General features: G+C 53.6%; 1 protein-coding gene across 5 annotated transcripts in view; it reads right to left on the bottom strand.

Moving 5' to 3' along the window:
* Positions 1–26,195, bottom strand: part of Gdpd5 (glycerophosphodiester phosphodiesterase domain containing 5) — a 94,332-nt gene extending 68,137 nt beyond the window's left edge. For 2 of the 5 annotated variants that reach the window (XM_023716672.1, XM_023716676.1), the window contains exons 1-2: positions 25,439–26,195; positions 16,627–16,719 (exon numbers count right to left, since the gene is read on the bottom strand). The gene's annotated coding sequence lies outside the window, so the exon portion shown is untranslated. Of the gene's footprint in view, positions 1–15,106; positions 15,191–16,461; positions 16,483–16,626; positions 16,720–25,438 lie in introns of those variants that run through there. The other 3 variants (XM_023716673.1, XM_023716674.1, XM_023716675.1) reach the window with 3 other exon arrangements.
* Between the last annotated feature and the right edge of the window lie 306 nt (positions 26,196–26,501).

Here is a 26,501-nt window from a genome sequence, read left to right as displayed (position 1 = left end):
CGCTGCTCTTTCCTGGGACATGCTGACCAAGATGCCCCCAAGAGACCTGAGCACTTTACATGGAAAAATTCCAGCATCCGACGCAACAATAGGCTGTGAAGAAGTCAGATGCAAGAGGGGAGAAGCCAGAAGGGCCTTGAAGGGCCGGGGAGATAGCTCAGTAGAATAAGCGGAATAAGCGCCTGCCTGGCAAGCACAGGGTCCCGAGTTCAATCCCTGGTACAGCAAAAAAAAAAAAAAAAAAAAAAGAAGAAGGACCTTGATTTCCTCCAAGCTGTTCAGAGCCTCCAGAGCCCTGACCTAACCTCTGCCAACAAGCCCTGCCCATCTCCCCATCCATCTTCATTCATACCCTTGAGGCAAAAAGGTGGGCTGGGAGGAAGAAACATAGAGGGAGGAAGAACACGAGCAACCCTGGGAGGAAGACCACCAGCATGACCTCCACATGGCCTCGGAGGCGGCCAGGTTGGACACACTGCCCGCTGTGTGGGAGCACAGTGGGCTGTGGGGGCTTCTGCGGCTGAGCAAGAGAGGGCCTCGGGGGGCAAGCAGGCAGGAGGGGCCCGGCCCAGCTCTCACAAGGTCCTGGCCGTTGTTGGCCTCACAAGCCTGGGGTCTCCATTCTGTACATGGCCTTCCTAATGGTTGCTACTTGCCGGAGCCAGGTTCTAGGCAAGCAGCATCTTACAGGGGTTTCAGCTCAGGCTGGCCTTGAACTTGAGATGCCCCTCCTCAGGTGTGTCTTACCGCGTTGGGGTTACAAGTGTGTCCTACCAGGCCCAACACAATACCTTACACTCTTGATCTCACATAATCTACACACTAACCCCCTGAAGCAAACTATCTGACTCCACTCACACCCCCTTGGGATCTGTTTAATCGTTTGGGAAGAGGTGGGTAGATGTTTGAGTCCTCAGAGGCGATTACTGGATTCTTTTACCCAAAGGCGCCCCAAGATGCCTTTTACTAGTGACAGTGTAAAATCCCAAGCCTCCTTGTCCCTGAAGGCCAATCCTAGCTGGCACTGTCCTTAGAGCTCTTCTGCCAACCTAAGCCAATGTTCCTTGCGTGGAGTTAGCTTAAATCAGCAATTAGCTCTTCCTCATTTTGCTTCTTCCACTCTCCCTATTCCCTTTTCTTTCCTCGACAACTCCTAACAAATCACTCTCACACAACTTGTATCTCTGGGTCTGCCCCTGGATCACCCAACATCAGACACCTCAGGGTCTGGTGCCCTTGGTTCTCCCAAGAGAAATCTGAAGCCTGGGACCTGAATGGTGGAGGTAATGTTAAATCTGCACACCCCCAAAGCTGCAAGCAGAACAGGAGCTTGAACTCAGGCCTGCAAAACCCAGTGCAGGTCCCTCTCCTCGAACCGCACTCCTCTGTCTGCCTTCTACACCACCTGAGTCTGTTTACGTTCTCAAACACTGCTGCCATATCCGTATCTTCTAGGCTAACTTTTGTTTTTTTCATCAGAAAGAAAGGATGAATCTGTAGAAGGTCCCAGGATGACTAAGGCCCCAGATTCCTCCCACTGGCCTGGGCCCTGTTTTGGTCAATCCTTGTGAATCAGGGTGGATCTGACATGCCGGGAATGCAGAGACACTTTGAATCAACTTTATGAAAACAAGTTGTAAAAACTCTGGCCCACACTCAGAGAGGTTGGCCTATGGGCCTGGTTCCCCAGGCCAGGGCCGAGCAAGTTCACCTGGAGGGAGGGAGCACAGAACACAAAATTGAGGCCAGACCCAAAGGAAGAACCTCCCCATACAGGGAGTGGGGCTTTGGGGTCATGCTGGGCGTGGCATCCTAGGAAGGAGCGAATCTGTGTCCTGATTGTCTGAGGCCTTTCTTTTTTGAAACACCCTCACTGAGCACTGAGCCACAAAACCCACGGAGGCCACACCCACCTAGTCCCCAGTGTCCCCTGGCCTGGCAACTAGTTTATGAGGTTGTTCAGGGTCTCAGGGACTCCTAGGATTCTCCCCACACCCTAGAATAGCTGTAGCCACTCTGTGAAAGGAAGGATAGGCAGAGGCTCTGGAGCTGGGCAGCTCCAGGGTAGGATGACAGCCACCTCCAAGGCCCTCCCGACCCTCTCTCCTACACAATCCCTGCAGACACGGCCACCCTCTCGAGGCCCTCCAGTGTGCTGCGGAGGAAGGTGCCAGCAGGTGTTTATGGGTGCCAGGTCTCCGCCCCTCTCTCTCCACACTCAGGCTCCTTCCAGTCAGCAATAAACAGGCCTGAGTCTTGCCCAGTCCGTGCCCTCCACCAGCTCCAGCCTGCCTGTCTTTCTTGCTGAACTTCTGAAAGAGCTGTCTACACTCTCATCTCTACTGCCCTCTACCCACTGCCAAACCTCCACCCTGCTGCCACCAAGGTCATGAATGGCTTCCAGGGGGGCAAATCTGCTGCACACTTCTTGGTCCTCAGCCGACAGCAGACCTGGCCCTCCTGGAAATGCTCCCCTGCCCTAGCTTTCTGGATACACTTTCCGGGTTTTCTCTAGCTCCATGTCTACCTCCCAGCCCCTGGCTGGCTCCTCACTGCCCAGGCCACAATCTTACTGCACCACTAACCCCTCCTTGGGCCATGCCACCCACGCCCATGGCTCCAGTCTCCCCACCCTCCAGTCTGGGCTCCACTCTGGCCATCTGCTCCTGACTGCCCCACAGAAGCCCCAAGCTGTGCTGGCTAGGTGGGAGCTCACCTCCTTCCAGGGCACCTGCCCTTTCCCGCCCCCAACCTCAAAGTGCCTCCATTCTCTTTACCTGCCAGCCTGGAAGATGAGACATGCCTCCCTACCTCCCTCAAACCCAAGTCCCATAGCCACCAGGCCCTGTTCCCTCTTTCCTCTCATGTCCCCAGCAAGCATTTGTGGATTCTGGCAAAGGCTTCACCCATGGGAAGCCCTCCAGGGCTCCCCACACACTCCAGGGTACCTTCAGCTGGTACCTAGTGCCCCTGTACTGCCTCCTCATTCCCCTCCTATAGCCCTGCCAGTGTCCAACAGCAGGGTCCCTACCTGGTGCCCAGGCAGGGTCTGGGAGGCAGGGGTCGTGTCTGCTCCTCTGAGTGCCCAGCACCCAGTCCAAGCTCAGCCCCTGAGCCCAGGAGAGGCCTCTCAAATCTAGGAACTTGTATCTCTGCTGGATTTGCCCCATTGATCAGGTCAGCCCACACACCCCTTCCCCTGCTGTCACTGCTCTGCTGCTCCTAGTCTGTGAAATACAGCACACTCAGCCCCTTCTAGGAGCACCCCACCGGCCTGTCACTTACAAAGGAGCTATCAAGAGCGGCCCTAAGACAGACCCACCCCACACGTGTGTATGCGTGCACACACACACACACACACACACACACACACACACACGCCCACAGACATAGAAGATGCACTCTCAGAGACACAAGTAACATCAGGGACACACAGACAAGCATACGGGCTCGTGGAGGTATGCACAGACGAGCAGAAATGTGCTCATGGAAACAGGAGCTTCCTGGAAAGAACACCTGACTGGATCCACCACTGCACCTGGAGTAGCCAGCCCCAGGGGGCAGGCTTGCCCGGGGGCATTCCAGGATAACTCTTAGGACAGCAGCACAGGACTCCAGGAGAGGCAGGACAGCCCCTGCAGCAGATTGTTGGGGCCCTGAGGCTACAGCTACACCCAGAAGGGAGGCGGGCTCAGGCCGTGCTCCCCAGAGGGGGCTGGAGGCCATGGAAGGGGCCACTGGTGGCTCCCCAGACCCTCTGCCAAAGCAGTTATCCTCCACAACAGCGCTGCCACTCTGAGCAGAAATCAGTGTCCACTGTAAGCAAGGGCAGGGAAAGCAAGCTGGGAGTGCACATCACACTCAAAACTGATGCAAATGACACATGGCCAACACCTGCTGGTGCACACCTCCAACCTACCCTGTCCCTGTCATCCTCCTGGTCCGCACCTCTCCACATCCTGCTGGTTCCACCTTGCATGTGGCTTCCCCTCGATGGCACCCGAGTCCCTCGTAACTGTCGGAGGAACAGTGAAGAACTCCCCGGAACCTCCAAGATCAAGTACAAGGCCAACACGCACCATTTTTCTCAACCAGCCCTCAACTTACCTTTCTAGGTTGCCTCTCTGCACATCAGGGAAGACCCACCAGTTGGAGCTCTGTCCTCCCTCAGGGACTTTATTCTCCAGCTCTCTACCTTTATACAACCAATTTCTTCTGCATAGCATGCCTCCCTTATCTCTCTGCTGGGTAACTCATAGATCCTGCAATACTTAACTGGGAAATGCTATTGTTCTTTGGACTGGCTTTGGCAGTGCCAATCTGGTCCTAAACCCAGCACATAATGAGTAAATTGCATATGGTCAAAATCACCCGTGGCTATATATAGCTACCACTTATATGCAATGCCTAGGCATTGTTCTAGGCATTTCCTGTTTTGACTCACATAGCCCTCAGGACTATGGCAGATTGTATTTCTGAAGACATCTGCAGCAGCACCTCCCATCCCCCATGCTCTTCTTATACAGTAACTCTGACACCCTTCCCAGGGGAGGTGGGGTCTATGCACCCCTACTTGAATCTGCGAGGCTGGGGATAACAGCTGAAGCAGCACTGAGGTTGGTTTCCAAGGCCAGGTCATCCAATAGGGTCCAGCTCCCACCACATGCACTGGGACACTCTTGCTGGTGCCTTGAGCCGCACTTGGAAGCCTGGACTGCTCAGAGGCCACTATGCTGTGAGACTCAACCAAGAAGAGAAAAAGGCCCCACAGCTACATGAAGAGCGAGATGGGCAGCCATCCCAGCTAACCCATCCTCAGTGGTCAGGTGATATTTGACAAGGAACCCAAGCAAGAATCACCCAGTTAGGTCTACTTTAAAGCCCTGACCTATAAGGGCCAGCCAGATAGCTTAGCGGACTAAAGCCTCTGCTTAGTAGCTGGGGTTCAATTCTCGGCTGCCATGCCGGCCCCAATCCCGGGTTGCCCTGAGACTGTGAATGAGACTGGGTGGTGACTGAGACTGGGTATGGTGGCACGCGCCTATAATCCTAGCTCTTGGGAGGCTGAAAACAGGAGAATCACTGCAAATCCAATGTGTATAGTGAGACCCTGTAGACCCTGTTCTAAATACTTAAAAAGAAAAAAAATTAAAGCCCTGGCCTACAGATTTATTATGTAACAGTAGTAACTGGCCTAGTAGGAACTATCATTCTCCCTGCTTTAGAGAAGAAGGATCCACAGCCCAGAGAGGTTAGGTAAGTTGCCCAAGGGTTCAAACCTAGGTTTTAGCCCCAGAATCTACATTCTTCCCTGCTATGCCATCCTGTCTCCAAGGTCTGATGTCTCCTAGCCATGATAGGCCTCAGGGAGTGGTTGCTGAACAAATGACTAATGAAAGAATAAGCAAATGAATGACTGAGTGAGAGAGACCAAAAGCAGAGAGTAAACTCCCAGAGGTGCAAGCAAGGAGCTTAGACAACCCCGCCGTGCAAATGAGTGTGGCCTAAGTCCCTTGTTGCTAGGGCAGGTTCTCTGAGGCTGGCAGGTAACACAGACCTCTGCTTCCTAGGAACTCTCCTGAGATGCATGTGGCCCTGCTCCCTGCCTCCTCCAGGCTGAAATGTGCAGGACTATACACAGGTCCCCAAAGAGCTAAGCCTGCCTAAGGTCAGGGCGTGCGCATCCCGGGGGCGCCCGGGAAGCTGGAGACCTGCATTGCATCCTGCATGGCCACTGACTGGCTGTGTGAACGTGGACAAACCCCACCCTCTCCCCTACAAGTGCTATCCAGCCTCAACATACGAAGTCTCCCAAGACGTTCCACAGGCCTCAGGACAGGGTACAGGTAAGAAGTGCCCCCGCCACTACTAAAGGGGTCCTTCCCTAGAAGGAGAGTGGACAATGAGGATAAACCCTCACTGGGCGCTTGCTGTGCACCAGGCCCTTCTACAGGCACCAACTGTGTTGTTTGCAGCAGCCTGGAGGGCAGGGCTACCAGCAGGGTGAGACTCACTCATAGCCAAAGTGATCTGCAATTAGGGTCCGCCCAGGGGCACCCACTTTCAAGGTTTCCACTCTCCTCTCTCTCTGTGCTATTGGGGGCTGACTCAGGACCTCCGCATGCCAGGCACATGCTCGACCGCCAAGTTGCACCCCCGCCTCTTTCTATTTTGTTTTGAAACAGTGTCCTAAGCTGTCCAGTCAGGGATCGAGCTTCTGATTCTTCTTCCTCAGTAGCTGGACTGTATGCGTATGTGCCATCACGTCTGGCCACAACTCCCTCTCTTACCACCATAGGCAAGAGGTAGAAGTGACTCAAGTGTCCACCGATAAGTGAGGGACAGACAAAATGTGGCCTATCCACAAGTGGAGTATGACCCTGCCTTAAAGGGAAGGAAGGCCTAACACTTCCTACAACACGATGAACATGCAGGACATTACACCAGGTCAAGTAAGCCAAGTCCCAAGCCTGGAGTAGCAGCACACTTCTGTCACTCCAGCACTCGGGAGACTGAGGCAAGAGACTGCCCAGAGTTCAAGGCCAGCCTGGATTAACTGTAAATTCAAGACCGGTCTGAACTATACAGCAAGACCCTGTTTCAAAAAAAACAAATAAGAAAAAAAAAAAAAAAAAAAAGCCAGTCACAGAGACAAACATGATAGGATTCCAATTACAGAGGTCTCTAAAACAGTCAAATTTATAGAAATAGAAAGTAGAGTGGTGGTTAGAGTGGGGGCTGGGGAAGGAGGATGGGAAGTTGCTATTTAACCAGTGTGGAGTTCCATTTTACGTGGTGAAAAACCACTGGCAATCAGGGCTGGGGATGCAGCTCAGCGAGGGTGCTCAATCAGCCTGTGTGAGCCTGGGTTCAAGCCTCGGCACTAAAAAGCAAAACAAAACCAAACAAAAAACCCAGCTCTGAAGATCCACAACGTAAGCATATCAAAATGTCTCCTTAACATGGTTAAGATGATACATTTTATGTTACATTGGACTTGGCAGGATTTGGATAAGCACCAGCGGGGCTGAGGCACTATAAGCAAAGGCTCAGGCCCTGCTCCCTGCCTCCCTGCCTCTCTGCCCGGATCCAGCTGACTGCAGGCTTCTGCCTACTTGAGCTCTCTGAGTGTCTTCACCCAAAAGCAATGCTTCAGAGGGGCACAAGCCCTGGTTGGGAAGAAGGGACTTCTTGAACACCTACTATGTACCCACCTAGTATGCATGAACTTGGGCCAGACTCCATTCAGAGGCCTCAGACTTTCCATATGTGCAGTTAGAAGGTGACCTAGGATTCCCAGGTGTCCTAGTTCTCACTCTGAAAATAATCTCTGAGAGGGAGGGGGAAGTGGAGGCACCAACGACTGCAAACAAGAAGGACCAGAACACTCTGGCCAGGAATCTGAGGTTTTGGCCTCCTAAGCCTGTCCCTAGCAGCCCCTGCCAACTTTGCGGAGGGGAATCTGAGCCATGTGACAGGACCACAATTCCTGTCTCCAGCCCACCACTGTTTCGCCTGCTCTCTGCTGCCAAAAGTGGAAAAGGCTTCAACATAAGGTACAGGATGATTCATGCAGTCGCAGAGACAAAACCCTCCATGCCTGGAGTGCTCTCCAAGAATTCCGACTCTCACCCCTTCCCCTTGACTCTCAGGAATTCCTAGTTTCTCCCTCAGAAGGGCTGGGGCAGGAGAGTCCTTGGTTCCAGTCCAAGCTCTACCAAGCACTATCTGGGCTGTGTCCTTATCTGTACTATGGGGACAAGGACACCTCCCCACAGCCTGTTGGGAAGGTTAGGTAAGGCTAAGACACCAAATGCTGAGCCCAGAACCTGGCACACAGTAGGCACCCAACAGCAGATGCCCACTATCTATTCCTCCTTTCAGACAAAGCCATTTTCATTGATCTGTTTGTGCTGCAGGCTTGTTTGTTTGAACTCATCCCAGAAGAGACTGTCCCCCAGGACACTGGGAGATATTCTCTGGTCCCCCTAGAGAGGAAGAGGAGAATGGGGAGGTGGGGGAGAAGAGGGTGTCTTAGTTGAGGGAAAAAGGAAAAACTCACTATCCCCTGGGATGGGCAGTGAAATCCTGGGGAAGCCCGGTGGCTGCCCCTCGACCAGGAGGTCCCAGGGTGGCCCCAGATCAGCTTAATAAGCTCCCTAGGGCCTGGCGGGAGGCTAATGTGATGGGCTGCTACTTAAATCGCACAAAGCTTTCTATTCTTGGCTGAGCAGGGACCTGGTTTCCGTCCAGCAACATAACCGGCCCCAGCCAGTCATTCCCAGTGGTGGGGCCTGAGGTAAACCAGGACAAGAGGTCGGGGGGCCTGAATGGTGCGCAGGCCCACAGGAGGACTTCTGGGTATTCAGGGAGTTTCCAAAGGGTCTACTTGAGCTGAATGGAGGTTTGGGTCTCATGACCACCAATGTCCCTTCTAAGTCTTAATTTCATAGGGCCAAGATTCCAAGGTTCCACAATGCAATACTTCCAAGATTGAGGAAAGAGTACATGGCTCCAGTAGGTCAAGGTTCCAAGGTGCCAGCAAAGGCGGGACACCAGTGCTAGTGTGTGCCTGGCCCTGCCCTGCCTTCCCCCAGCAGCCTGAAAGATATAGGGATAACCACGTTCCCCAACTCTGGGATCCCCAGGCAGAGAAACAATATGCACAGCCAATGGGCTCAGCACTGCAGGTAGCAATGCGGACAGCATCACCCCTGTTACTGCCAGTCTGCTAGAGAACCTCCGGCCACTGCAGGAGAAACAGCCATGTGGCCGACAACACTAGACACTGCTGGGCAAGGGATCCCTACTCCACGTCATGACAGCAGGGCTAGCACACCTCCAACAGACAAGCTCTGAGTGGCAGGGTGAACTGTTCAAGGTCACAGCCTGGAGACCGAGGAACCTGGTAAGAACCAAGCCCAGGTGGCTTCAGCAATTCCTTCTCTGCTCACTTTGCTTTGCTTCTCTCCGAAGCTTCCTTGGCAGCGCCTCCCTCTGTACCCACTTTTAGATGGGAAAGCTCAGGCCCACAAGAGGAAGCTCACGTGCCCAAAATCACACATAGAGATGGTGACAAAGCCAGACAGAATTGTCTCCAGGTTGGGTTACAACTGCCCCCATCTCTGGCTGGGTCTCCACCATCGATCCTGCTCTGGATTCTTCCTTTCCACCAATACAGAACTATAGATCCCGGGGCAAGACTACTTCCTGTCCCCTCAGTCCCTGACAAGTTACTGTTCCACAAGGTCATCTGGGGGATCATCTGAGAATCAGGATGGGGGAGTGGGTCACAGACCCACGCTCAAGGCTGGCCAACTGAGCACACACATGGTCTGGCAAGAGCTGACCCTGGCATGTGCTGGGGACACTCCCAGGACACCTGTCAGGAGCATTCAGAGGCTAATTAACCAGCTGTCCCATTAAAGAAAGCAATGAGGCCCCATGTGACTGGTGATCCCAGAGCCCGGCCACCATCATGATGGGAACCAGCCCTGGCTACTTGGGCCCTGGCCTGCACCCGGGGCTGTCCTCTTCTAGGTCCCCCATGTACCTGTTATCTATTGGCTTTTTTTTTTTTTTTTTTTGGTGCGGAACTGGTGATTGAACTCAGGCCCTTGCGCTTGCCAGGCAAGTGCTTATTCTACTGAGCTATCTCCCCAGCCCCTATTGGCTTATTTTTACACCAAAAGGATTTTATAACTTATTTCTCACCTGAGCTTCCCAGCACCTTGAGAGCTTGGTCCATGTTTCTTCTATTTTACAGGGACAGAGAGAATTAAGCACTCATGTGGGTCACCTGGCCACCATGGCAGAATGAGGACTGGCTCCCAGGGCTGCCTGGCGCCCGAGGGAAGGTGACAGACACCAGGTGCTGCAGGGACGGGCTCCTGACCTTTGCTAACTGTCCTGACCATTTCTAGGACCTTCACAGACATTTTTCCTCCTTGCTTAGAGAGGCCACAGATCAAATAACTAAAGGCATCTGTATAATTAACATACAATAATAATAAAAAGAAAAAAGAGGAAATACCCATTTCACTGCTCTGGCAAAGTAGATCTTACCTGCAAACTGGTGTCCTACTATGCACCTGGTACCTTACTCAGTGTATCACCCATTGAGTTGTTTGCTTTGACCTCCCCCCAGCCTTATGACATTGTCCTTAATAGAACCACCTCGAAGCTGAAGCTCACCACAGCCAAGTAAAAAACCAGGCTGTACAAGCAGCGGGGTAGGAGCCAGGACAGGAAGCAGCATGCTCCTGCTTGGTGCTTTTCAGACAGGTGGTGGGCTAGGGAGCGTGGTACGCTGGTGGAGTGCTTGCCTAGCAAGGGCAAGGGCCTGGGTTCAATCTCCAACACCACACCCGCATACATCTCACACAAGACAGGAAGGGAGTTCTTTCTTCTTTCTTTTTTTTTTAGTTATTTTCTCAATAACCTGCTTAAGTTTATGGTATTTACTATATTCTCTTCTCACTGTCACCCCAAGACACGCATGCACACACGCACGCACGCACGCATGCTTGCATGTGCGCACACATATATACGGTGCCCACCCAAGCATGGGGAGCATCTGTGCAGCCTGCGGGGTCAGCCTTGCCAGCTGTCTGTCCTCTAGCCTGCCCTGGTGGGGCCAGGACACCATCTGGGAGCTGCTCCAGCGCAAGCGCATTGAGAGGGATCCTCAGAACTCCAGGGGAAGGGAAGCTGGCCACATCCAGCACCGCATTCCGGGCACTGTGGCTTTGACCAAGCCCTCTATGTTGACAGGCCATGGGCTTCTTCGAGTGGATGCTACAGGCCAAGCTGAAATAAGGTAGCACCCATACCAGAGATCCAAGTTGCCTGACAGGTAAGTGCCTGACAGAGGTAAGTGGAGGGGATGGAGGTGCGACTGTCTTGCTCTGCCCCTCAGACTCTGCGTCCACCAGCTCTACTGTCCACCCCACACCAGCAGCTCTACAGAGTAGGGTGTGTGAGTGGGCCCCACTGGACCCCACCTGTGAGCAAAGGAGACAAGCTGGGTAGCAGGGGGAATCCTTATCATGCACTCCCCCTTCCCAAAGGGTGGAAAGCTGGGGAGGGGGCAGCATCTTCTCTGGGCTCAGGAGACAAGAAGGGCAGCAGGATTTCTCTCCCTGCCTAACATGCAGACACTGGGCTGCAGACACACAGTACGGGCCTGAATGTACAACTTGTACATAATTCACAGGCTTCAATTGCCGTGGCCTGGATAAAACCTACCCCACAGGAGAAGCTTGAATGCAGAACAGAGAGGGCCTCCACCAGGCAGCACTTTTAGAAAAGAGGGTGAGGGGCCGGGAGCTGGCTCAGTGGAATAAGCATTTCCCTGGCAAGCGCAAGGGCCTGAGTTCAATCCCCGGTTCCACGAAAAAAAAAAAAGTAAAAGAAAATATGATGAGCAGGCCAGCAGCCTGGGGGATTAATATGAACAAACAAATATTATTGATGGCCAGAAGTGTTTACATGTATGCAGGTTGTCAGTTTGTAACACATGTTCACAAATTTTATCTCACAGAATCATCTCAGTGTGAGAATTACTACGATTTTCATTAATTTCCACTAAGTATCTTGCCCTTTTTCATATAGCAGAATTTCACAGGCACACAACACTCGGCTCGGGCGTAGCTCAGTTCCTTTCTCTCCAAGGAGCCTCGGACCCCTGCCCAGGTGAGACAGCCCCAAGGGCCTCAAACCTAGGAGAAAGCTGATCCGGTTTCCCCCTTCCAGCAACCTAACCTGATCACAAATGAGAGGAACCGCAGGCACATAGAGGAGCAGAACTTGCCCAACTCGGTCAGTACACAAACACCTACTGGGCACCAGCCAAGCGGGTACCACTCCTCTGGTGCTCTGTGCTCGTCATCTACCCTGGCACTTCTCCAGCCCCAGCCCCAAGGGCTCCCTTCATTCCACCCCTCTGGCCAGGGCTCCTCATGGTGTCCCCATACATTGTCACCTTTATACCTTTGCTCTTCTGAGAAGTCCCTTGCTTCCAGGACCTGTCCCATCCGCTCTTTGCAAAGCCTCACTCAAGCCCCCACCCGCAGGCTGGAGCCGAAGGGCTACAGAAGAATGCACTCCCACCCCTCACCTGCACAGGCCGCTGTGAGGACCTGGAACTAAGCAGGGGCTTGGTATAGCTCCACTTAGTTGAGTATATGTGTCACCCATCCACCCACCACAACCAGAACAATGAAAAAATAAATCACTTCTTCCTTTTAAGGCTTGTATTTTTCTTTAAAATCCCTTAGTGGGCACGGGGAAGCGAAGTGGAAGATTGTTAGTCAGACTTGTCATGGCATTTCCCTGTGCTGGCTCTGTGCCTGGCTCTGGATGCCTAAGGTATGAGATTTGGTGGATGAATAATAAAAGTATATCTCCCTCTTCTCCGTACGCTTGTTCCTTATAGTCCTAACGTTATTGCTATGCCTCTCTTGGAGCTGACCAATGTCCCACAATGTGCTCTCAAAATGCAAATGGTGCTAGAAACCCACCCTCTGCACAAGCAGCAAGGTGAGGTTTACCATCAGCTTACTCGAGTCCCACACTCTGCTCTGTGTTAAAGGAGGTGCACATTCACACAAGTTTGGGAAAGGATGTGTGTGTGTTCTGTTACCTCTTGGGACTCCTTAGTTCAAATCAACATGCTAAAGGCCCCGAGAAGGTCTATTCTGAGTTCTGTGATGTAGCAGATCCCAACTCTGTATGCCCACACATCCCCGGGCCTACTAGTATCCTCCTGGAACTAGGACTTCCCAGAGCAGTCTGGGAAGTATACATTGGAGGGTCCACTGCAGAACGAGGTGCGTGTGCAGGAGTATGCATCCAGCCAAAGCCACAGTCCTTGTGTGATCATTTTATAGAGGCAGACAATCTGACCTTAGCCATCAACAACACTTGATGACAGAGGCAGAAAAGGGGGTGACATCATATAGGCTTGCACATGAGGACAGAGGTCTTAGGAGAAGGTAAAAGGCCAGAGATCTTGGGGAGCTGGCCATAGAACAGGGGACTTCACTCTGCTGAGCTGTTTCTATGGTCTGCAAACTGCGATAATGTTCTTCTCAAGGCTGCCATGAAGGGTCAGCATGGTGATGCAAGCAGAGGTTGATCACAAACGTAGAGCCCCGTGCCAGCACGTACTGTGTGCATCATTATTACCCTGCATGTGCAGCCAGGACAGCATGGTCACATGGTGACCTGCAGAGGTCATCACAGGGTGACCTGCAGAGGTCACTGTCAGGACTGACGGGCTGGCATCCCAGCAAGGCCCAGCCCTACTGGAAATTAGTAGAATAGGTGAGAATGAATGGAGGGGGCCAGTGAGATAGCTCAGCGGACTAAGCACCTGCTTAGGCAAGTGCTAGGGTGCAATCCCCGGCACCACATGTCATGCTGGCCCTACCCCCAGGCACAGTGAGCTGGACACCAAGACCAGGAGTGGTGGTGCTCATCTGTAATCCCAGCACTGAGGAGGCTGAGAACAGGAGGATCACTATGAACCCAAGCTGCGCAGTGAGACTGTATACCAAATACATTAAAAAAAAAAAAAATCAATGGAGGAATGAATGGATGAACCGATTCTAGTAACTACCACTGTCCCATTTTTCAGTCTCCAACTAGTAAAAGAGACAAATTAAGAAAGCCACATACAATCAAGAGGACAAAAGGTTCCAGGGCTGCTGTAGACATGGTCTGTGGCTGCAGAACAAAGGGACGGGATGGGAAGAGCCAGAAACCAGAGGTGAACAGTGCAGCCGCTTGGAGTCATTAGGTGCAGGGGGCCAGGGGGCCAGCAAGCTCCACAAAGCACGCGGAGTTTGTGAGGTCCATCCCTGCGAGGTTCACTGTGTTAGCCATGGGCAGGGCAAGGACGTGAACAAGCTGAGCTCTTGAGTTTGTCTGTCTACAAGGGTTTTGACCAAAATGATCAGAATTGTTTTTAAAGGTCTAGTGAGCAGAAGAGGGCTTCAAAGCACAACACAAGACTTAGCTGCCTGAAAAACTGCTTCTTACATTGTACCATACATTAACACATACATAGATAGATATTTTTAAAGTACCTACTATGCACTGTTAGGCACCTGGCATAGCTAAGCTATGCCAGATAGCATGAGGTACAGAGGATTCTGGGTAAATAAAAGAGGTGTCTGGTCTCTTGAAGACAAGAGAGGGGAAGAGAGATGAAGGCAGGGGAGAGAAGATGAGGAGAGGGAAGGCTCCTTTTCTGAGCCTCCATCTTTCCATCTATAAAGTGAGGGTGGTGATCAAATGCACGAAAACACTACGAGGCTCTGGCACAGGGCCAGCAGGCACACATTCTCTCACTCTATGGGCACAGCCAGCAAAGCAGAGGTTGCTAACTCCATTGTGGGGTAGACTGTCCCTTTCACAGAGGAGCAAACTAAGGCTCTCTGGTTCCTAATTTGCCTGGGGTCTGGGACATGTGGGAATGGCACTGTAAGAGACGACTCCGCTTCCAGAGCTCCCTCCTGCCTCCCACACGAACCCCATAGTGTCTCTGCACAGACTGTCCAAGCAGGTGGGACATCATGGCTATCAGAGTGCTTCGTAAAGTTATATGTCAAAAGGCAACAAGAAATCTGCCTTGATTCCTCCATGAAATCAAACACTTAAATTCCCAGGAGCGCTCAGAACTGACCGACACAGAATACCTGGGCTCCTGATCCTTCGCCCTAATGCGTTCTTTGGCTGCTTCCCTGGGAAAGGGATCCACAGGCCCAGAAGGCACGCACCACTGACAACTCCTGGCCAAGAAAGTGGGGCTCCTCCAAGTGCCCCCCATCCCCGCCTGACCAGACCACCTGGCTGTCCTGTGCTCCAGCCTTACTGAGGACCCACAGGACACGGCTGTGCCCTGTGCCGTGGGAGTACTCCAGAGTCCTCCGACACCTCCCAGTGACAGGCCAGTATTTTACCTCTCTGAACCTCTGGTTTTCCACCCGAGAACAGGGATGAATGCAGATTGCATCCACCAAGACAGACTCCACACTCCAGCCTAAGAAGCAGGAGCTCAGGCTCTCTCCAGCCCTGACCTCAGGAAAGAGGTGGTTCCTACCTCCCAGGACTCTCCCATCTAGCCTTGCGCTCACAGCCTCAGTTGGAACCGGAAACTCAGCTGCTATTTCCTAGTCTGTTGGCGCTTAAGCAGGGGAGAGGGAAGAAATGGGTCTTCTATCAGAATGGCATATATCTTCACAGGAGAACTGGGCCCAGAACACAGACTATGGGACTGTCACAATAAGACACATAGCAAGACAGCAAAGCAGGCCTGATGGGCCCAGTCCAGGGCTCCCTCCACTGCTCCAGAACCATCCTTTGCAGGCAGCGCATCAGAGAGGAAAAACTGAGAGCAGTCAAGGTGGTGTAGCCACCCAACTCCACCCTGGCCAGGAGGCACTGGCCTGCACAGGGGGGTGGGATGGACAGACTCAACACCCAGCTGCTCTGCCCCCTGCCTTATTCACGGTAGTGATGACTGGCACATCTGCATGGAGGGAACATGGGCTCAGCCTGCCTCTGCAGAACCCCCAACCAGAGGAAAGAGGCTCCAGTTTCGGCACAATGGACTTCAGTGGGTTGTGAAAAAGAGCTTCCTGGAGAGGCATGAACAATGGACAGTACGCAGAGAAGGGGAGGGGGTGAAAAAGGCTGTGGTTCTTCCTCTATAGAAGATGCTGTCACACCCATTATGTAATTTACCTTCAAAACAGCCTGGAAGGTGAGGATGGCTACCTTTACAGCAGAGGTGAGCTGCTGAGGCTTAGCAGCCCTGGCCCAAGAGGGAGGACTCTGACTCCAAGCCCCCCATACCCCTCCTCAGGACCCACTGAGGATCAGGACACCACTGTGGCCACATGGGCATCTCACTGGCTGCCTGTGGAGCCCAGATGGGAGCTGCCAAGGATGCCAGGCACTCACCAGAGGCTGGCTACAAAGGGCTCTGTGTCTTAGGCTTGCCCAGCTGTGTCCCAGCTGACAGCATCCCACAGGGGCCTCCCAGACACTTCCCCCTGCCCCCAGAAGCACTCTAACCACGTCACCTGTCCTGTCCTGACTAGGCCTCCTAAGATCCAGCCTCAGTCCCTGCACTGGCTGCCACCTTCTCTCTGCTCAGAAGGAGCCATGGAGCCTGGTTCTCTGGTGGTATGGTCTTTTCTGGGAGTCAGAGGCCAACATGTTCCAGGGCTGCCCTCAGAGAGGCAATGTCTGGCCAGCCCCAAGGAATATATAAAGTGGCTGCCCAGGGCTGGCTCCAGTTGGGGCGAGACACAGAGGACTCCTTGCACCCATGTGCACCTGACACCAGTTGAGTCCTCTGCCCATTCCAGAGATAAGGCTGTCCCAGCAGAGTCACTGGAAGCCAGCTGCAGCCTGGTTTGGGATAGGAGTCAGCTAGGGAAAGATAGGTACCTCCAGAGCTCTTCTCTCAGAAGATGTAGCAGTTGGCATGGCCCAATACTTCTTTGGTGTAAAGGCTGAGACCTTTGTAACAGATGATCCTTAACCTCCTAAGGAAGTGGTGTTCATGGGCTCCACAGCTTTCCACTGACAGGGCGAGGAACGGCCTCAACTCACCTCTCAGGCTTCCAGCCTTCTTGGCCCTCAAGGTTTACCCTTCAGATGGCAGCTGGCTTCTGGAAGATTCCCCCAACTTGAGCTTGAAGAGGGCTGGAGGAAGAAGGAAAGACAGCTGTAGCCGAGTCCCTTGCTAAGTGTTCAGGGCTGACTGGCCTTTCTATGGAACGCCAAAAGTTCCTGCCCTATAGCTGTGCCTTTGCTCAGCCCTGACAGTAAGTCTATATTGCTGCTAGCCCTTTCTGGGTGTGCCACACTCCCACCCCTAGCCTGACACACCCTGTCTGCTAGGCCAGAGCAGAGGAGCCCAAGCCCTGCTACCAAGAACCCTTGGCAGTCTTCCTCCAAATGGCCCTCAGATCCTCCTCTGCCCATATACAGAATAAATTAGGCAAGGACAACTGCTGGAAGGGATGCACAAGACTACCCGTGCAGGGCTCCCTATCCACCTGCATTCTGCTGCAGATGGGGACAGGATGGCGGAGGGCGGGGGGTGGCGTGCATTCCCTTATGGTTGGGCTCACTGTATAAAAGGCTTCTAAGAACCCACTCACTTCTCAGACCCCGAAAGGAAGCAAATCAAATTATGCATTTTACAGGGGAGAAAACTGGTGCTGCAAGATAGAGGACTCATCTAGGGTGGTCCTGCCAGTAAGTGACAAAGCCAGGGCCTAAACACGAATTTTCCTGCCCCCAAACCCTTCAGGTAAGGATGCCGATATCACTGTGTTGAGCTGGCTCCCCACAGAGGTGGCTGACTTCAGTGGGCAGTTATCGGTGAGGGCGCACACAGAGACCTCAGTGTCTCCCGGACATCTTGCTCTAAATGGGAGAAAAAAAAAAAAAAACCCTTGACATTCTTTCAGTTCTCCAGGTGGGGCAGAGCCCCAAGTGGGCGGTGCACTTGGGTGTTTGGTTGGAAAAACAAGCAGATTCAGACAAGGCTTCATTGTTACCAAGAGTCTCACCCTTTAACCATTAAAACAAAACCAAGCCAAACAAAGTGCTTGCTAATGCCTCTTACCCCTCAGAGAGGAGGGGAACAATGGGAAGGGCCCAAGACCAGGAGCTGATCTCTTCCTTTGCCCAGAACCCTGGTAGGGAGTCCAGGGCCAAACCTGCCACTGTTTCTGACCCTACATCTTCCGTGCACCACTCGCTCCTGTCAGCCTGATTGTTGCTATTTTCTCTTTGCAGATGAGGCCAGGAAATTGAGGCTCAAAGGAGCCGAGAGTTGGAATCCAGGTTTTGCCGACTGCACAGTCTTCCCATACCCCTCCTTTCTCTGGGGAGAAAAGGGCAGGGCCCCAGAGGAGGGGGCAGCACAGGCAAAAGATTCCTGTCCCAGAGCTGCTGGAGCTGTCTTGGGTTGTGCTGCAAAGGATAGTGATGAGTTCTGATTTGGCTGTACTCTTAAACCACCTGGGAAGCTCTAAGAGTGGATACCCAGGGCTCAGTGCAGGGGCAGTGGGCTGGGCCTTGCAGGGCATTTAAAAAGCTTCCCACAGGATACCAAAGTGTCCAAAAGCCATGGGCCTGCCCAAATGCCTTGAGCCTTTCCGGTTTTGGAGCCCCTAACCCCATCTCTTTAAGAAACAAAGGGATTTATCACTTAGACCCCTCTTTCAGAGAGTCAGAGTTCAAGCAAAATATAAGGGTGTCCTCAAGGTCCCACAGCCAGCCACAAAGGAGGCAGCACAAGGAGCCCTGACCTCAGGGTGTCTCTGGGGTGGTGTGAGGCCCTTCAAGATACTTTGAGGTCCTGGCTCCCTTCTCGATGGGAGAGAATTTTCTCTTTGAGCCTCCTGGGTGGGAGAGTGAGATGAATTCTTTATGGGATTATTTTTTGAAAGTCCACTGGTTCAAAAGCTAAACAGCTGCAGGATTAACACTGGGGGACCCCTCTGCAGGCCTTGGGAGCACAAAGATGAAAGGACTCAGTCAGGCCCGCTGATCCCTTCCAGCAGGAGACTTGGTCCCCAGCCTAGGACAAGCTGGCCTTGCAGGCCCGCAGTCCGCACTTCCTCCCCACCTACCTTTTGTCCTTCCTCACACCCTCAGTGCAAAATGTCACAGGCAGGCAGGCAGGCAGGCAGGCAGGCAGGCAGGCAGACAGACAGACAGCAAGAGGGTAATGGGGAGAGAGAGACAGTCTGTGGGGCGAGCAGTCGAGGTCCGCTGCCGCTACACCCTCGCCAGGCATCCTCAGAGAAACCTGTCCTCCTGGAGCGCTTTGGGCTCACAGGAGCCTTGGCCCCAGCAGCACCACCTCCGAGAAGCCTCCTGGCTCCTTCCCCACCCAACTTGGGGCCGGCCAGTCCCCAGCCTACCTTGTCACACTCTGTTGTCACTGCTTCTGCCTTCCCTACCAGGATATCCATTCATCATTCTACGGAGCAGCTGCCCTTTGCCTGGGATCCATTCCAGTACCCTCCCAAGCACCTGTTCCCTCTTGCTTCTCACTAGGTGCTGGAGACAGATAATAACAGATCACATTCACTGAGTGCTTATTATAGACTGGGCCTTTTCGAGTGATTCGCATGTATGATCCACTTAACTCTCACACTAACCCTGTGAAGTAGGTGCCACAATCCGCGCGCCCTTTTACAGATGGGGTAACTGAGGCGCATAGGAGTTAACTCACTAGCGCAAGTCACTTGAGCCCTGAGCAGGTATCAATGGGAACAGCCTCTGCCTCATGAGCTCACTCTTCCCAGTGCAGAGGTTTCGTGTCTATGTGTTACCCTCCCCCCTCACACACACCAGAATCTCCAATCTCACACCATGGTTGGAAGTATGTACAGAAAGGGCCAAAGGAATGAGAGAGGACTCACACTCTCTGCCTAGCATCTGCTAGCTGGAACCCAGACAGTCATTTCTGGGTCATTTGTGCTGCTAAGGTGAGAGAATAAAACCCCAGGTCCCCAGACTTCCTAGTCCTGCTTCCTGTCCTTAACTTTGCTTGGGGTCTCCCCAGTGAGCCGCTGTCAGCAGGACTGAGAAGATGCTGGGAAATGCATCTCTGCGCTGGCACAGAGGCCTCCGGAGGGAAATCCTCCCTGTCACCCACTGTGCCCTCTCTCCTGGTGTTGCCTGCTTGATTCTCCTTTCAGAGTCACTCACTCATGAGGTCAGTGAGGGCACAGGCAAGCAGAGCACGGCAGAATACCTGCCTCTGTGCCCGACTCCGACAGGCACTCTATATCTCCACCTCATCAAAGCCTCACAATACTGTTATTACCAGCCACTTCTGACTGAGAGACAAGGTCTTACTATGTAGTGCAGGTTGGCCTTGAACTTGCTATACAGTCCAAGCTGGCCTTAAATTCATGTTCCTCCTGCCTCAGCCTCCTGGAATTAAGGGTATGTGTTACCATGCCTGGCTCATAAGCCCCATTTATATATAAAAGGTAAAAAAGTATGGACAGAAAAGCTGAGTGACGTCTCCTGACTTGGGGAGCATGGGGAATCAGTGAGGCCCTTCCAGGTCTGGGGCTGCTTCCCCGGGGCCTACTGCCCTGTGTCAAGTACACTGCTAGGCACACGGAAGGAAGGGTAGCTGGGACAGCACAGTCTAGTTCTGCAGGCTGGCAAGGGGAGTAGATCTATCCAACTCCCACCCTCAGACAGCAGTCAATGAACAGAAGCTGTGGGTCAGCAGCATTGAAAACAGAGTCCTAGAGGCTTCTAGGAAGAGGCAGCTCCGGACCTGGAAGGACCTCAGTGATTTCCCCACCAGGGAGGGCAACAGGAGGGCACAGCATGGCTCACAGTGCTCTGGTGCCTGGGGTGTGCCTGCCACTGCCTTGGAGGTGGCACAGTGAGGAGAGGCCGGCTGCCCTGCCAGCTGCCCTGCCCGTGACCTCACTGTGGCTGGGCCAGCCGCCTCAGCCCTGCCAACCTGGCCTGGCCCAGCAGGCTGCCAATCACAGCTAATGACCATGCTGCCTGCAGCCCAGGCCACCACCCTCCTTTGGGTGACCACAGTGCTCGCTGGCCCAGACAACGGCTAGGCCAGAAATCACAGCCGTTTGTCACACCACATCCTCTGGCCCTGTGCTGTGGTCTCCTCCTCCTCCTGTCAGGGTCACAAGGACACTGCAGAAAGCCTGGATATGCAGGACACTCCGACTCTGCTGTGTTACCGAAAGAATGGGCAAACAGACAGCTGGAGGGGGCTGATTCATACAGGTCACATCCGTCACCACAGAGCCTGAGCCAAGGACTGCTTGCACCTCGTACTTGCTCCAGTACCGCCCTCAGCCAGCCTAGAAAGGAGGCAGTGTCCTGGCTCCACACATGCAAAGAATGCTTTCGAGATACTGGGTGGAGCTGAGGACACATGACATCTAAAGCTGGATGTTCAGGGACAGACAGAAGCAGATTTCTAGTCCAGATGTAGGCCTGATTCCCCCTCCTCACTGTCGAGCTGAGTGACCCTGGGCAGGGTGGTGCATCTGTGTGAGCCCCAGGCTCTGGAAGGTAAACAGTAGCTACCTCCCAAAGTTAATGGGAGTGTGAAGTACCTAACATACTGTCTAGCTCGGCATAACTATGCAAAGGTATTTGCCATCAATAATCATCATTATATTATTAAACGTTTGGATACATTTAACAAACTATCAAAAGTTACGGATGTAGGTATTACTACTCTTTCTTTCTTTCTTTCTTTCTTTCTTTCTTTCTTTCTTTTTTTTTCAGTATCAGGGATTGAACTCAGGACCCTGCGCTTGCCAGGCAAGCGCTTGTTCTTCTGAGCTGTCTCCCTGGGCCCTCCATTTCTGTTAAGTGTCAGAGATTCAGGGGTGGCATGGCCCTCTATAGGGTTGGACAACCCAGGTCTGTTTCTGTTGACCCAAGTGGGACCTGGACAGACGAGGTGAGCTGAGAAGAGGCAGAGATGCAGGCAAGTCTGACGGATGGGGCCTCACAGCCCAGAGCAGGGACGACCACACACGGTGGTCAGGAGGCAGCAGTAAGCAGACGCCCCTGTGCACAGTGGCTCTGGTGGGCAGAGACTTGAACATCACAACTCTTGGCCTTGAATCATCATACAGAGAGGGCACAAGGAGCCACGTGCTTCCTTTCTGAAACCCGCGCTCTGTCTGACATTCTAGCTCCTATCTATTCATGTACCCCTCTCCTTACCCTCACAGACCCCAAGCCCAGTATCACCATCCCAGATAGCCCCCTTCTCTCTGCCTGCCAGGTGTGTGTCCATGGTGAAGGCCCCTTCACCAAGTATTTTTTATCCCCTGTGTTTTACAAAGGTGACCTCACTCAACCATAAGAACCCCAAGAAGTAGACACCATCACGCTCACTGCACAGAAGGGGAAGCAGAGGCCTGGGGGAGGTCAGGTGGCTTGGCCACAGTCTCAAAACGAGCAGACAGCACAAACTTGATGACAGGACCTATCTCACTGCAGTCACTTGGCTCTTGCTCCGGCCCAGACACCTGCCTCTTCCAGGAAGCCTTGCTCTGACTCCAGCCCCTGACGGCTTCTTCCAGAAACCTCCCTACCCAGTACCTCACCCTTACCCACACCCCAACTATCTCTGAAATCAGAGGTCCACAACTCAGTCCTCGCTCAGCTGGTCTGGTCCCAGTGCTGCCCACGGGTCTATTTGGCCCCCAAAGAGGAAAGCTGATCCATAAGAGGTCACCCTCTCCCTGTCCTATCCTACACCACACACACACACACACACACACACACACACACACACACTCCATAGTCCAGACAACAGTACAATATGAGCTACTCGCCTCCCCTGGTGGGATCGAAACTCAGCTGAACGTGGAGCTTTGTCCAGTGAGGGGAGCAATAAATTATTCACAGCCCCTGTGCCTAGGGAGGCCAGACAATGGGCCAAAGGGAATGGACACCAGCTCCCCCTCCTCAATGTCCCACAGGAAGCCGTGGTGGAGAGGTCAGAATCTGCAGCCCCTGGCCAGTGTCTCCAAGCAGATACTAGAGGGCTTTGAGACCAGGAAGGGGACAGAAATGAATGAGCCACACTAAGCAAACACAGGTCTTGAAGTCTCCCGCTATAGCCTGTATTCTAATGTAAGGCAAGTCTGAACATTTTCCTAGACTTCCTGGTCAAAACTCTCAAAACTCAAGCCTTCTTCTCTTCCTGGGGAAGGAAATCAGCATTTAGCCAGGCACTGCATATGTGTATTTCAATCCTCACAGAGACCTGGGGAGGGCGGTGATTTACTTTTAGAGAAAAGCAGTGGGGCTCAGAGGAGTGAGGTGATTGCCCCGAGTGGAAAGAAGGCAGCACAGGTTCGGCTCCCTCCTGTCTGCTGACTTACCACTGTCTCTGGCTCACTAGTCAGGTTCCAGGATGCCACTTAGACCACTAGGTTACCTGGCGGGCAGCTGGTGGACAACTGGTTCCTAAAGCAGACTCAAAGGTTGCGGTTAAGTAGTTTCATCTCTTTGGGTCTCAGTTTCCCATAGAAGGTAGCTATTAATAACAAGCCATAGGGCCAGCCAGTTAGCTCAGCAGACTAAAGCACCTGGACTAAAGAGCTTGCTTAGGCAGAGCGCAGCGGCTGGGGTTTGATCCCCAGCATGCTGTGTCAGCCCCACCCCTGGGGTGCGCTGAGACAGGGATTGAGACTGGGCGTGGTGATGCACACCTGTATTCCCAGCTCTTGGGAGGCTGAACACAGGCAGATCACTATGAGTCCAATCTAGTAGTGAGACCCTGTAGATCCTGTACTAAATTTAAAAAAAAGGAGGGAGGGGGGAGATGGCTCAGTAGAATAAGTGCTTCCCTGGTAAGCTCAAAACCCTGAGTTCAATCCCTGATTCCGGAAAAAAAAAAATACAAGTCCTAGCAGGCTGTGAGCTGTTCATGCTACAGTCTCAGCATTCTGAGAGGCTGAGGCAGGAGGGTCATAAGTTTGAGCTCAGCCTGAACAACTTAGTGACTTACCAAGACCTTGTCTCAAAATAAAATATAAAAAAAGTTGAAGATGTTACTCAGTGTGAAGGCCCCATCTATAACTTCTAGTACTGAAAAATAATGAATAAATAAGTAGTAAATAAGCCCATCTTTGGCAAATGCAACAAATTCCTTAGCACACAACCATTTGCCAATATGACTGCTTCATTATCTGAGCAGGCACCACAGCCTGCCTTGACCCTACTTCATAGGTGAGGCACTGGGCCGTGCCAGGGGTTTCCCCAATCCTGCTCTGCCTCACTCCAAATTTCAAGGTTAGGTTCCACCACACCATGAAATGAGATCACAGGTGTGAAATTATATCATCAAAGAGGAGCTTTGTTTGGAATCCAGGATTATTAGGAGGGCTTGAATCCTCAGATAGAGGTGAGGGTAGGGAGAAATCCTGAGCCCTTGGTCACCTTCCAGGTCCTCCCAATCCCTCTAACCCCAGGGACAAGCTTGTAGGGCCCAGACCAAGGCCAGAGCTCCTTCTCCTCCAGAACAAGAGCCCAGAGTGCATGCCCAGCCCGCTCTGACAAGCCCCCACTCCCTACATGACCCAAGGGCAACATATGGAGCCCCTGCCTGGGAATCTAGAAGTGGAAGACTGTGCTTCAGTACTGACAGCCCCAGCTTTAAGACCTTGAGCAAGGCCTCCCTTCCTCCAGGTTCCCCTGCCCAAGTGAGACTAAGATCAAGCTGCAATGTAGGCCAAAGGCTATGTGGCTACTGGCACGTCTCCAGCCCCAGCACCAACCATACAGACTTTCACAGCAGCCTCATACATGGTCACCCTGACCTCCCGCCAGGGTGGGGAAAACCCCAGCAGCTCAGGCAGAAGCCGCACACAGGAGAGGAGTGGTCATTGTGAAAGATGTTTGGAAGGCATTCTCAAGTCTACTTTTTTTTTTTTTTTTTTTTTAAGACAGGGTCTTTCTATATAGTCTACGCTGGCTTTGAACTCTTTATGTAGCCCAGGCTCGCCTCAAACTTGTGGTGATCCTCCAGCCTCAGCCTCCCCAGTGTTGGGATTATAGGCCTTCACCACCACACCTGGCCTCAAGTCTATTTTCTGACTCAGCCACTCCCTGGCTGTAGGACCTGGGGCAACTGCTGGGCTCCCTCAGTGGTCCCAGTGGCCTCATGGGTAGTGGTCAGGAGGTGAGGTAGGGGGATGCTGAGAGGCCACATCTCCTCCACCTTCTTCAAGGATCCCACTCAGGGATCGCCACGGTGAATTATCCAGTAGCTAAGCAGCATCTCAAGAACTGTCTCGTGCCTTACAGAGCCTGAAGTCCAGCACCCTGGTCTTGGGGAGAGAAGCTTTGAACCTGGGGAGCTTTCCTCATCTGCCCACAACCCCGAGAGTCACCTTTCTTGGAAACTGATATGCCCAAGGATTGAGAAGGAAGGAGATGCCATCTCCACAGCTTTCCAACCTGTACTTGGATGCCTCAGTGGTCCCATCTTAGGAGGGTCAACCCCTGCTTGACTGCTACCTAGTTCCTAGTTCCTTTCTCCTCTCCTTCCTCTTTGCTTTTTCTTTACCTTCTCCCTCTGCTCTTCTCGTCCCTACTAAGAAGAAAGCCAGGTCCTTCAAACCTGCTGAGCCTCAGTTTCCCCCATCTGTCAGCATGCGTAACAATATACACCATTTAACTCATGAGTAGCAACTGAGCTTTAAATTGTGTAAGGGCGGGGTGCGGATCTGCACACAATGGGCGCTCAATAAGTGCCCTTTTTCTTCCTTTCTCTCCTAGCCGGTTCTGACCGAGTCCCCTCACGCCTCCAGCAGCCTGCAGCCGCGCCGCGAGGGGTCGGCACCGCTCCCGTCGCTCATCCGGGCTCTCTCACCTGCAGCCTCGGTTCCTGCCGGCCGGCAAGGCAGAAGGGGCCCTTGTGCTTTTCTCCGGGCAAGCGCCGGGTCCCTTGTGGGGCGGGAGGAAGGCGGTAACTTCGGCTCACAGCACCAGCCCAAGGGTTTAGTCCGATTGTCCCGCCTGCCTGGAACCCCTGACCAGGCGCGGGATCCCGGCCGCGGCTTCCCGGGCGCTCAAAGGGTTCCAAGTTCCAGGCAGTCTGTCGAAGGCGGCGGAAGGTTCGGTGCTCCGGGACCCCGGTTCCGCTGTACTCAGGCGGGGCTGGAGCCACCTTGCGCTAAGCCGGGACAGAGGGCTGGGGCTCTAGTACACACGGATTAGAAGGGCTGGAAACAAGCCCGCAACTGTGGACCCGCGCGGAGCTACTGGCGGGGTCCTGCCCAGCGCACCGGGTCGGGCGGGGGATCAGGCAGGCGCTCGGCAGCTCGCTCCGGACCGCGGAACCCGGGACTGGGACGGGCAGGGCAGGGCAGAGCAGGCGCCGGCGGCGGGCGCGGCACGGCAGCCGGAGCCCCGCGGGGAAGTCTTCCCAGATCCGGACGCGGATCGCTTTGCAAAACCGGCAGACCTCGGCGCGGCTGCTGGGTGAGGAGCCCCGGGCAGCGGCTCCACTTCCTGCTCTTCCGCGGGCTAGCTCTCTGCTCTCTCAGCTCGGAGCCGCAGCCGCTGCCACCGCCGCTGTCATCCTAGCCGCCCACCCCCACAGGAGCTGCAGCCAGAGCCGAGCCTAGCCGAACGGAGCCGAGCGGAGCCGAGCGGAGCCGAGCCGAGGCAGCACCGCCCAGCGCCTGAGCGCCGGAGAGAGAGAGAAGCACCGCCCGGGCGGGGGCGGAGCCACACGAGGTCCCGCCCCCCACGGAGCCCAGGCAAGGGCGGGGTGCGCCCGCAGTCTTTAGCTGTCGGCCGCTGGAGCCAATCGGACACTGTGGAAAAGGGCGGAGCTCTGCGGAATTTGTCCTCTACCTCGGAGAGGGCGGGGCGGAGAGGAGAGGTTTGGCGGAGAGAGGACAATACCCGGGTTGGGTCCGTAAAGAACC

This window comes from Octodon degus, unplaced genomic scaffold (assembly GCF_000260255.1).
Source record: "Octodon degus isolate 3935 unplaced genomic scaffold, OctDeg1.0 scaffold00049, whole genome shotgun sequence".
In the NCBI taxonomy this organism is placed as follows: domain Eukaryota; kingdom Metazoa; phylum Chordata; class Mammalia; order Rodentia; family Octodontidae; genus Octodon; species Octodon degus.
The sequence above is the reverse complement of the archived record's forward strand: the minus strand, read 5'-3'. Positions and strand labels throughout refer to the sequence as shown.